The following is a 9805-nucleotide window of genomic DNA, read 5'->3' as shown; positions in this document are numbered from 1 at the left end:
TGGTGTAGTGATGAGTGAATATACTCGTTACTCGAGATTTTGAGCATGCTCGGGTGTCCTCCGAGTGTTTGTTAGTGCTCGGAGATTTCGTTTTTCTTGCCGCAGCTGAATGATTTACATCTGTTAGCCAGCATAAGTACATGTGGGAGTTCCCTTGCAACCAGGCAACCTCCACATGTACTTATGCTGGCTATCAGATGTAAGCATGCTCGAGAAATCTCGAGTAATGAGTATATTTGCTCATTACTAGTACTGTGTCATGTATGTTTGGGTCTGGTACTGGCACTGTGTCGGGTACTGGCACTGTGCTGTGTATGTTTGGGTACTGGCACTGTGTCGGGTACTGGCACTGTGTTGTGTATGTTTGGGTTCTGGCACTGTCAGGTAGGTCTGGTTGCTGGCACTGACAGGTGTGCGCTTATTGTGTCCTTGTTGCTGTGCCTTCATCCCTCTCGCCTCAGCGGGTGCACAGTTATCAGCAGCCTCCCCTGCTCAGGAATTTGGGGAGCCTCTCTGGGCCCTGATACCAGGAAGCATCTCTGGAACAGTCATGGTGTGTGACACAAGCAGAACTGGTTTTATTTCTCTTATGTCACTGTGTGCAAAGGTTGTAGTGGTTGCTCACACCTCCCCCGTGCCTGGCATGAGGTGTGGGGAGTGTACACCTGTTCCACATCTCCTGCTGATCCCTGAGCAGCGCACACAGGTGAGAGCTCTGCCATCACTGCATGCTCCATGGCCGGCTGTCTGCGCCCAGCCTGGGGTCACTAACTTTCCATTTACTTTCTTTTGGGCTTGGTTATTCCGCCTGCGTTGTTGTCAGTTCTCGCCATTTGTGGGTTCGGGTCTTATAGGGGAACTCATGTAGGTGGGTGAGCTGCTGATAGTGCTGGAGGTAATGGCAGCAGCTGGTGGTCACAGACAGGGGCTGGTTCCTCGCACTGACCAGTGGTGAAGGACCAGTAGGGTTTTGTGGGACATGGCGCCTTCTGTCCAGGCGACAGTCGGGGTGACCTGCGGCCATAAACCGTCCTTTTCTGCAGCCAGTGCTCGTTCTGCCTCTTTCGGAGAACTGTAGCCCAATGTTTGTTTCCCCCTGTGGTGCAGTGACGTATGGGACCCCCTAGGCCCGCAGCGGCCCCCCTAGGCCCGCAGCGGCCCGCAGCGGCCCCCCTAAGCCCAGAGCGGACCCTAAGGCGCTGTGCACAGGGACACAGGGCAGTAATGGCCGCTGTTCTCGTAGGGTTGGAAGGTTTTTCCAGATTTCTTTGCAGCCGTTTGCTGGGCCGGTGACTGGTGTGGAGCGAATCTGTGGATCTGACGGACGATGTCGCTGCACTTCGTGGCTTTGTTGTTTCTATCGAGCTCTTTTATAAAGCAAAAAGTAATAAAACAAACACTGAAGATGTGAAGAGCAGGAACAGAAGCGGATGGAGCAGTCACATGGCAGGAACCTAGTGCAGTAAATGGCGCCTGTCACCTGCTTTACTTCAGCGCCTGTTTCTTTAAGACGTTTGTCACCGTGCGCTCAGAACCGCGTCATTCATCCACACACCGTGCTGCCGACATCCCTGCTGCCGACATCCCTGCTGGGGCTTCACTTTATTCCATTTTTTGCCTGTCTTTCTGCTGAGTGTCTTATTCAGGTAACAGCATTAATATAGCAGCCACTTTTCTCCAGTCACCTCCAGAGCTGCACTCACTATTTTGCTGTTACATCGTGTCTTATCCTCCAGTCACCTCCAGAGCTGCAGTCACTATTCTGCTGTTACATCGTGTCTTATCCTCCAGTCACCTCCAGAGCTGCATATTTTGGGAACACCGCAGTTATAGCTGATACTGGTTATTACAATAGGGGGAACAGTGGAGCAAATAATCACAAATTGTCGCTTCTCCTTGGTGTAATTGATAATTTTGGACGTTTAGTGTTTCGCTTGTCAGTAATGCAGCAGTGGTGGTGACTGGAGTAATTGTGTGAATTATTTTTTGTTAATTTCTGAGACTTCTGGCACCGGAATGGCCGTCGCTGTGAGACGTGGCGCTTTATGCCGGGGCTGAGGGTACAGAAGACTCCCCTGCCTGGGGGAACCACCGGTCCCAGCACTCCCTGCAGTGTTTCTCTGTGTATTTACATAACATAGGACACTAGTAACATTCTTGTTTACATAGAGTGGATGGGAAGCTGACATTTCTGATGGTTTGTTACAATGGTATCCAGGTAACAGCCCTCTTGTCACTGGACTTCTCCTGTGCTGATATTCTGTTACACTGTGTCCGGGCAGGTAGAATGGATTTCAGGGTTCTTGCGCCGTAGTCACCAGATTACTGATAATTGCTGCTGTTCACCTTCTACGCGCCAAGCTGCAGATGGGAAACAGCAGCCACCACTGCAACAAATCCTCAGCTGTGAGATGTATTAATCTGGATAGAAACACTTAGGGTATGTGTCCACGTTCAGGAAACGCTGCGTGTTTGACGCTGCGTGGGGCCGCAGCGTCAAACACGCAGCGTCCAGATGTTCCAGCATAGTGGAGGGGATTTTATGAAATCCCGTGTCCACTATGCGTGAAAACACGCATCCGTCGGCCCTGCGACTCCGGACATGCTACGCGTCTTTTAAGATCGCAGCATGTCAGTGTTCCTTGCTGCGACGCCACAAGGAATAACACAGGGCCCTATGCGTGGGGTGCGATGATCCCGGATGTGTGCAATGAACACATCCGGCATCATCGCGTCCCAGAAGGGGGTGGGGCTCAGCGCCGAGTGGGTTTGCCGCTCCGTCCATACCGCCGGCCATCCTGATCGTGGACACATACCCTTATTGTCTGACAGCAAGCAGAGATCCTGACTGTTGTAGAACTGATACAGAAAGTCTAGAACTATGGCCATGATATATACGCCGGGCCCCCGGCTGTCACAGGCCTGTCCTGGCATTGGTCTTCTCACAAGGGCCCGAGGTGACTGCTGGCCCTGACCCGTCTCCTGACGACCCTGCTCATTAATTAATATTGTAGTCTGAGCTCCTGGGATCTGTGGTTCTCCAGCCTCTGAGGACTTTCTCTCTATTCATTATCCATTGCCTCCTACGTGGTTAGGGGACGGTCACACTGTGGTCACCCAGGAGAGCAGGCCGTCCGCTTCTGTCAGGCTGTAGCAGCCTATCTGCTCCAGGGAAAGCTGTGTGACAGCTGGAAAATAATCTCATAAATATAACAAGTCGCTAGAGGATTCCTTTATACGGGCGAGGACCGGACACTCTGGACACCAAGCAGTGGGTTTATTGTTGGAGGATCCCTTTATACGGGCGAGGAGAGGACACTCTGGACTCCAAGCAGTGGGTTTATTGATGGAGGATCCCTCTATACGGGGGAGGAGCGGACACTCTGGACACCAAGCAGTGGGTTTATTGATGGAGGATCCCTCTATATGGGCGAGGAGCGGACACTCTGGACACCAAGCAGTGGGTTTATTGTTGGAGGATCCCTTTATACGGGCGAGGAGAGGACACTCTGGACTCCAAGCAGTGGGTTTATTGATGGAGGATCCCTCTATACGGGGGAGGAGTGGACACTCTGGACACCAAGCAGTGGGTTTATTGTTGGAGGATCCCTCTAGCAGAAAGTCATGATCCAGAATAAGCAGCTCATGTGGACGCCTGCCGCGCTCTGCTGCTGCCTCCCCTCCTCGTATCCCTCATTTACATGTTATTTGTCTTTTCTTATTTCCAGAAATCTGAGCTGCGATTATGGAGGAAAAAAAAAATTGTTTTAATCAAACAGTCTGTCAGTTTTCCAGGTCTGCCCAGGTGTGATCCATACAGCAGTGGTAAATCCTCCTAAGGCCGGAGTCACACTACCGTAGAATACGGGCGAGCGCTGTGCGGGCAAACATCGCAGCACTCGGCCCAGTGTTCATCTATGGGGCAGCTCACATCAGCGTTTACTTCCTCTGGCGTAATCTATTTGCGTGTAACATTGCACTATGCTACGATTGTCACCGAGACTCGGCCGAGACTCGCCAATGCAAGCCTATGGGTGACAGAAGAAAAATTGCACAATTTTTATGCACCGGTGGCCTTTGAAAAGCCGACAATTCCTGTCACACTGACAGGTTAGAATAGAGATATACACATAGAATACATAGATGTCAGTGACAAAAAAAAAAAATATATATATATATATATATATATATATATATATATATATATATATATATATATATATATATATACACACACTGTGTTCCAAATTATTATGCAAATTGGATTTAAGTGTCATGAAGATTTAATCATTATGTTTTTCAAATAAATTCATGGATGGTATTGTGTCTCAGGGCTCAATGGATCACTGAAATCAATCTTAAATACATGTGATAATTAGTTTTCCAGGTTATTCTAATTAAAGGAAAACTACTTAAAAATGATGTTCCAAAAAAATTAGAGAGAAGCAGGTGGGTAAATTCTTTTCCACGTGGGCTACTTTTATTCCTTCGCTCCCTCTAGAAACTAGGGAGAAACTGAGAGCACACTTTGAAAACACCCAATGGTATTTATTACAGAGGATAGGTGGCAACTCACCAGTTTCATGAGACACTTCCTGGTCAAGCGCAAGCAAAATTTGGGAATCTCTATTTTGGATTATGTAGGGGGGGGGAGGGATGTTGAGGTTACATTGTCATTTAATACTGTCATGTTATTGTATTATTATTGGAATGGTATGATTTGTACTGTTTTGGAAAATCTAATAAACAGATTAAAAAAAAAAAAAAAAAAAATGATGTTCCACATTATTAAGCAGGCCACAGGTTTCAAGCAATATGGGAAATAAAAAGGATCTCTCTGCTGCTGAAAAGCATTAAATAGTGCAATGCCTTGGACAAGGTTTGAAAACATTAGATATTTCATGAAAACTTAGGAGTGATCATCATACTATGAAGAGATTTATGACTGAAACAGAGTTCATGCAGATAAAGGCATATCGAGGAAGGTTTCTGCCAGACAAATTCATTGAATTAAGAGTGCAGCTGCCAAAATACCATTACAAAGCAGCAAAAAGTTATTTGAAGTCGCTGGTGCCTCTGGAATCCCTCAAACCTCAAGGTGTAGGATCTTTAAAGGCTTGCTTTGGTGCATAAACCTACTATTCGGCCACCCCTAAACAGTGATCACAAGCAGAAATGGTTGCAGTGGGCCCAGACATACATGAAGACTATTTTTCAAGCAGTCTTGTTTACTGATGAGTGTCAAGCAACCCTGGATGGTCCAGATGGATGGAGTAGTGGATGGTTGGTGGATGGCTACCATGTCCCAACAAGGCTGTGACGTCAGCAAGGAGGTTGAGGAGTCATGTTTTGGTCCAGAACAGCTGGTAGGGCCCTTTAAGGTTCCTGAAGGTGTGAAAATGACCTCTGCAAAGTGTATAGAGTTTCTGACTGACAACTTTCTTCCATGGTATAAAAAGCAGAAACGTGCCTTCAGGAGCAGAAGCATCTTCATGCATGACAATGCACTATCTCATGCTGTCATGCTGCAAAGAATACATCTGAGTCATTGGCTGCTATAGGCATAAAAGGAGATAAACTCATGGTGTGGCCACCATCTTCCCCTGACCTCAACCCTATAGAGAACCTTTGGATTATCATCAAGCAAAAGATCTATGAGGGTGGGAGGCAGTTCACATCAAAACAGCAGCTCTGGGAGGCTATTCTGACTTCATGCAAAGAAATACAAGCAGAAACTCTCCAAAAACTCACAAGTTCAATGGATGCAAGAATTGTGTGAGGGTGATATCAAAGGCGGGTTCCTATGTTAACATGTAACTTGGCCTGTTAGGATGTTTTGGAGTTAAATAGCTTTTTTGTTATGTGAATGTGACCTCCTAATGCTGCAAATTCTTCAAATGAGCATTTTCAGTTCTTTAAAACATATCAAATGTTTAGAAATTCTACTGTGCCTAATAATTTGGAACAGTGCATTTTGAGTTTTTATTCATTTTAGAGATTATACTGTTATCATTGGGAGGTTTCTTCAATAAAATTCAATGTATACACTAAGGGGTGATGACTTTTATTAGACTGACTGTCATTTGCATAATAATGCCTGACCATTTAGGACAATCAGAGAAAAATGTCATTTGCATAATAATTTGGAACATAGTGTATATATAGAAGAAAAGCCTTTAATTCCTCTGTTGGCTTCTGTAAAATCTCTGCAGGAGCCGACAGGATAGAAGGGATGGATTTCACACAGTAAATACATATAGAATAGATAGGTATACAGATGTCAGTGACAAATACATTTAGTAGAGTGTGTGCAGTTTACTCTACATGTATTTAATAAAAGATTACTTTTTTGAAAAATGGAGTGGGGTCCCACATAATTTTCTTAACCAGCAGAAGGAAAGCCGACAGCTGGGGGTAGATGTTTATAGCCTGGGAAGGGGGTAATACCCATGGCGCTTCCCAGGCTATTAATATCAGCTCACAGCTGTATACTTGGCCTTTACTGGCTGTTAACCCCTTTACCCCCAAGGGTAACAGAAGAAATTGGACCCCAAAAGTCATTGTACAATTTGTCTTGATTATGCCGATACCCCATATGTGGGGGTAAACCACTGTTTGGGTGCACGGCAGAGCTCGGAAGGGAAGGAGCGCCGTTTTGGATGCAGACTTTGATGGAATAGTCTGCGGGCGTCACATTGCGTTTGCAGAGCCCCTGATGTGCCTAAACAGTAGAAACCCCCCACAAGTGACCCCATATTGGAAAATAGACCCCCCCAATGAACTTATCTAGATGTGTTGTGAAAACTTTAAGCCCCCAAGTGTTTCACTAAAGTTTACAACGCAGAGCCGTGAAAAAAAAAATATTTTTTTCCCACAACAATTATTTTTTTGCCCCCAAATTTTTTATTTTCACAAGGGTAACAGGAAAACTGGACCCCAAACGTTGTTGTGTAATTTGTCCTGCGTACGCAGATACCCCATATGTGGGGGGAACCACTGTTTGGGTGCATGGCAGAGCTCAGAAGGGAAGGAGCGCCGTTTGACTTTTTAAATGCATAATTGGCTGGAATTGAGATCAGACGCCATGTCACGTTTGTAGAGCCCCTGATGTGCCTAAACAGTGGAAACTCCCCAATTCTAACTCCAACCCTAATCCAAACACACCCTTAACCCTAATCCCAACTGTAAACTTAATCCCAACTCTAATCCAAACCCTATCCCTAACTTTAGCCCTAAAGGTACCTTCACACTAAGCGACTTTACAACGATAACGATAGCGATCCGTGACGTTGCAGCGTCCTGGATAGCGATATCGTTGTGTTTGACACGAAGCAGCGATCTGTATCCTGCTGTGATATCGCTGGTCGTTGCTGAAAGTTCAGAACTTTATTTGGTCGTCAGATCGGCCTGTATCGTCGTGTTTGACAGCAAAAGCAACAATGCCAGCAATGTTTTACAATGGTAACCAGGGTATATTTACCCTGGTTACCATTGTAAAAGTAAAAAAAAAACACTACATACTCACCCTCTGATGTCTGTCACGTCCCCGGCGTCCGCGCTGCTGCTCAGAGCTTCCTGCACTGAGTGTGTCAGTGCCGGCCGGAAAGCAAAGCACAGCGGTGACGTCACCGCTCTGCTGTTAGGGCCGGCGCTCACACAGTGCAGAGAAGCGGACGCCGGGGGACGCGAATGTAAGTATGTAGTGTTTGTTTTTTAACATTTAACACTGGTAACCAGGGTAAACATCGGGTTACTAAGCGCGGCCCTGCGCTTAGCAACCTGATGTTTACCCTGGTTACCCGGGGACTTCGGCATCGTTGGTCGCTGGAGAGCTGTCTGTGTGACAGCTCTCCAGTGACCAAACAGCGACGCTGCAGCGATCGGCATCTTTGTCGATATCGCTGCAGCGTCGCTTAGTGTGAAGGTACCTTAACCCTAATGGGAACATGGAAATAGATACATTTTTTAATTTTATTATTTTTTCCCTAACTAAGGGGGTGATGAAGGGGGGTTTGATTTACTATTTATAGCGGGTTTTTATAGCGGATTTTTATGATTGGCAGCCGTCACACACTAAAAGATGCTTTTTCTTGCAAAAAATAGTTTTTGCATCACCACATTTTAAAAGCTATAATTTATCCATATTTTGGGCCACAGAGTCATGTGAGGTCTTGTTTTTTACGGGACGAGTTGACGTTTTTATTGGTAACATTTTTGGGCACATGACATTTTTTGATCGCTTTTTATTTTGATTTTTGGGAGGCAGAATGAACAAACACCAGGAATTCATGAATTTCTTTTTTTTTTTTTTAGGGGGGGGGGGGGTTGTTTATATCGCTCCGCGTTTGGTAAAATGGATAAAGCAGTTTTATTCTTCGGGTCAGTACGATTACAGCGATACCTCATTTATATCATTATGTTTTGCCGCTTTTATGCGATAAAGACTATTTTATAGGAAAAATAATTATTTACTCGGACTCCCATGACAGCACGACGAGAGAGGGGATCCGCCCATTAGGAACAGGAAACCTACAGATACAAAAGGGCGGCACCTCTCCCCTGCATTAGTTGGTTTCCTGTTCCTAAAGGGACGGGTGCCTACAGATTGATCTAAAGGAGCCCAGGCCGGCCGGCCGGACCGAATCTGGTAGCGGGGGGGTCTCCTACCTCGGCCGGTGCGGAGAATCCTGGAGACGCCACGGTGGTCCTGGTTGGACTGCACGCGGTGGCGTTCGCAGCAGGGAGCGGAGTCCGGAGGATTTTCCTGCCTCCATCAGCGTCAGCGCCGGTAAGTATTCCCCATTGGTGGTGCGGCGAATATGGGGTGCCGACGCCAGGACTGCGTGGGTGAACACCCGGAGCGCTGCGGTCCGTCCCCGGCGTCCTGCACTGCTCTCAGCGTGTGCTGGAGCATTTCCGGGTGCGGTGACGTGAGGGGGCGGAATTAGTAGCCGCTTCCGGGTCGCCGGGTGTCTGCGCATGCGCAGTCGATCCAAGATGGCGGCGCCCATCGCATCCTGAATGCCGGTTTTTCCCACATGGTTTCCTGCCCTCCCTGCTGTATCCTGAGCCAATAGGGTGGCGCTGGCCTATCTGCTGACCGGATCCAAGGGGGATTTAAGCAGGTGACGATTACAGAGCCCTGCTTTTGGTCGCAAGTCATCATGGAGAGTGGTGGTGAGCAGCAGCAGCAGCAGCTGCTGGATGAGGTGCGTCAGAAGCCCCAGGACAAAAACAGGAGCGACCAGTCCAGTCGAAGAAGCTCATCCGCAAAAGGATCCAGAGCTTCGGCTAGGAAAGAACCCCCTCGTATTCCGGTATTTACTTTGGCGCACAGGTAAGTGATCTACGCGAAAGTTCACTCTGTGACGCAGGCCCCCTATACTTTATCATTCTAGGGGAAGAAAAACACGGACAAGTCAAAGCATAAGGAATGTGCCCTCTGTGGGGTCCCCTTACCTGATTCTTGTCCCAAAAAATTATGTGCCCCCTGTATACAACAGACGGTGAGGTCTACAGGTGTGGTTGGGTGGAAGTGACATTAGGTCAGATAGTAGTTATCACCTATATTGTCCTCCCCTAGGTAGCGGAAGAATCTGTGAGTGCGGCTAACCTGAAGGAAATGATCCGTTTGGAAGTAAGGGAATCCCTACGGTCCCTATCCCAAGCGGGAGGTTCAAAACATAGGACCCCCCTGGACTCTAATTCTTCGGAGGAAGAAAGAGAAGAGGGTGCCTATCACTCAAGTCCTTCCTCCTCTTCTTCAGATGAGGAGTCAGGACGATTCGGTCTACCCCTGGATAGA

At 47.2% G+C, this 9805-nt stretch overlaps 1 protein-coding gene across 2 annotated transcripts in view; it reads left to right on the top strand.

Moving 5' to 3' along the window:
• Positions 1-594: 594 nt before the first annotated feature.
• TMEM45B (transmembrane protein 45B) overlaps positions 595-9805 on the top strand; it is a 33086-nt gene continuing 23875 nt past the window's right edge. The window contains exon 1 of one of the 2 annotated variants that reach the window (XM_077249393.1): positions 595-706. The gene's annotated coding sequence lies outside the window, so the exon portion shown is untranslated. Of the gene's footprint in view, positions 707-1441; positions 1647-9805 lie in introns of those variants that run through there. The other variant, XM_077249394.1, reaches the window with a different exon arrangement.

The sequence above is a fragment of the Ranitomeya variabilis genome, chromosome 4, assembly GCF_051348905.1.
Source record: "Ranitomeya variabilis isolate aRanVar5 chromosome 4, aRanVar5.hap1, whole genome shotgun sequence".
Lineage (NCBI taxonomy): Eukaryota > Metazoa > Chordata > Amphibia > Anura > Dendrobatidae > Ranitomeya > Ranitomeya variabilis.
The sequence above is the reverse complement of the archived record's forward strand: the minus strand, read 5'-3'. Positions and strand labels throughout refer to the sequence as shown.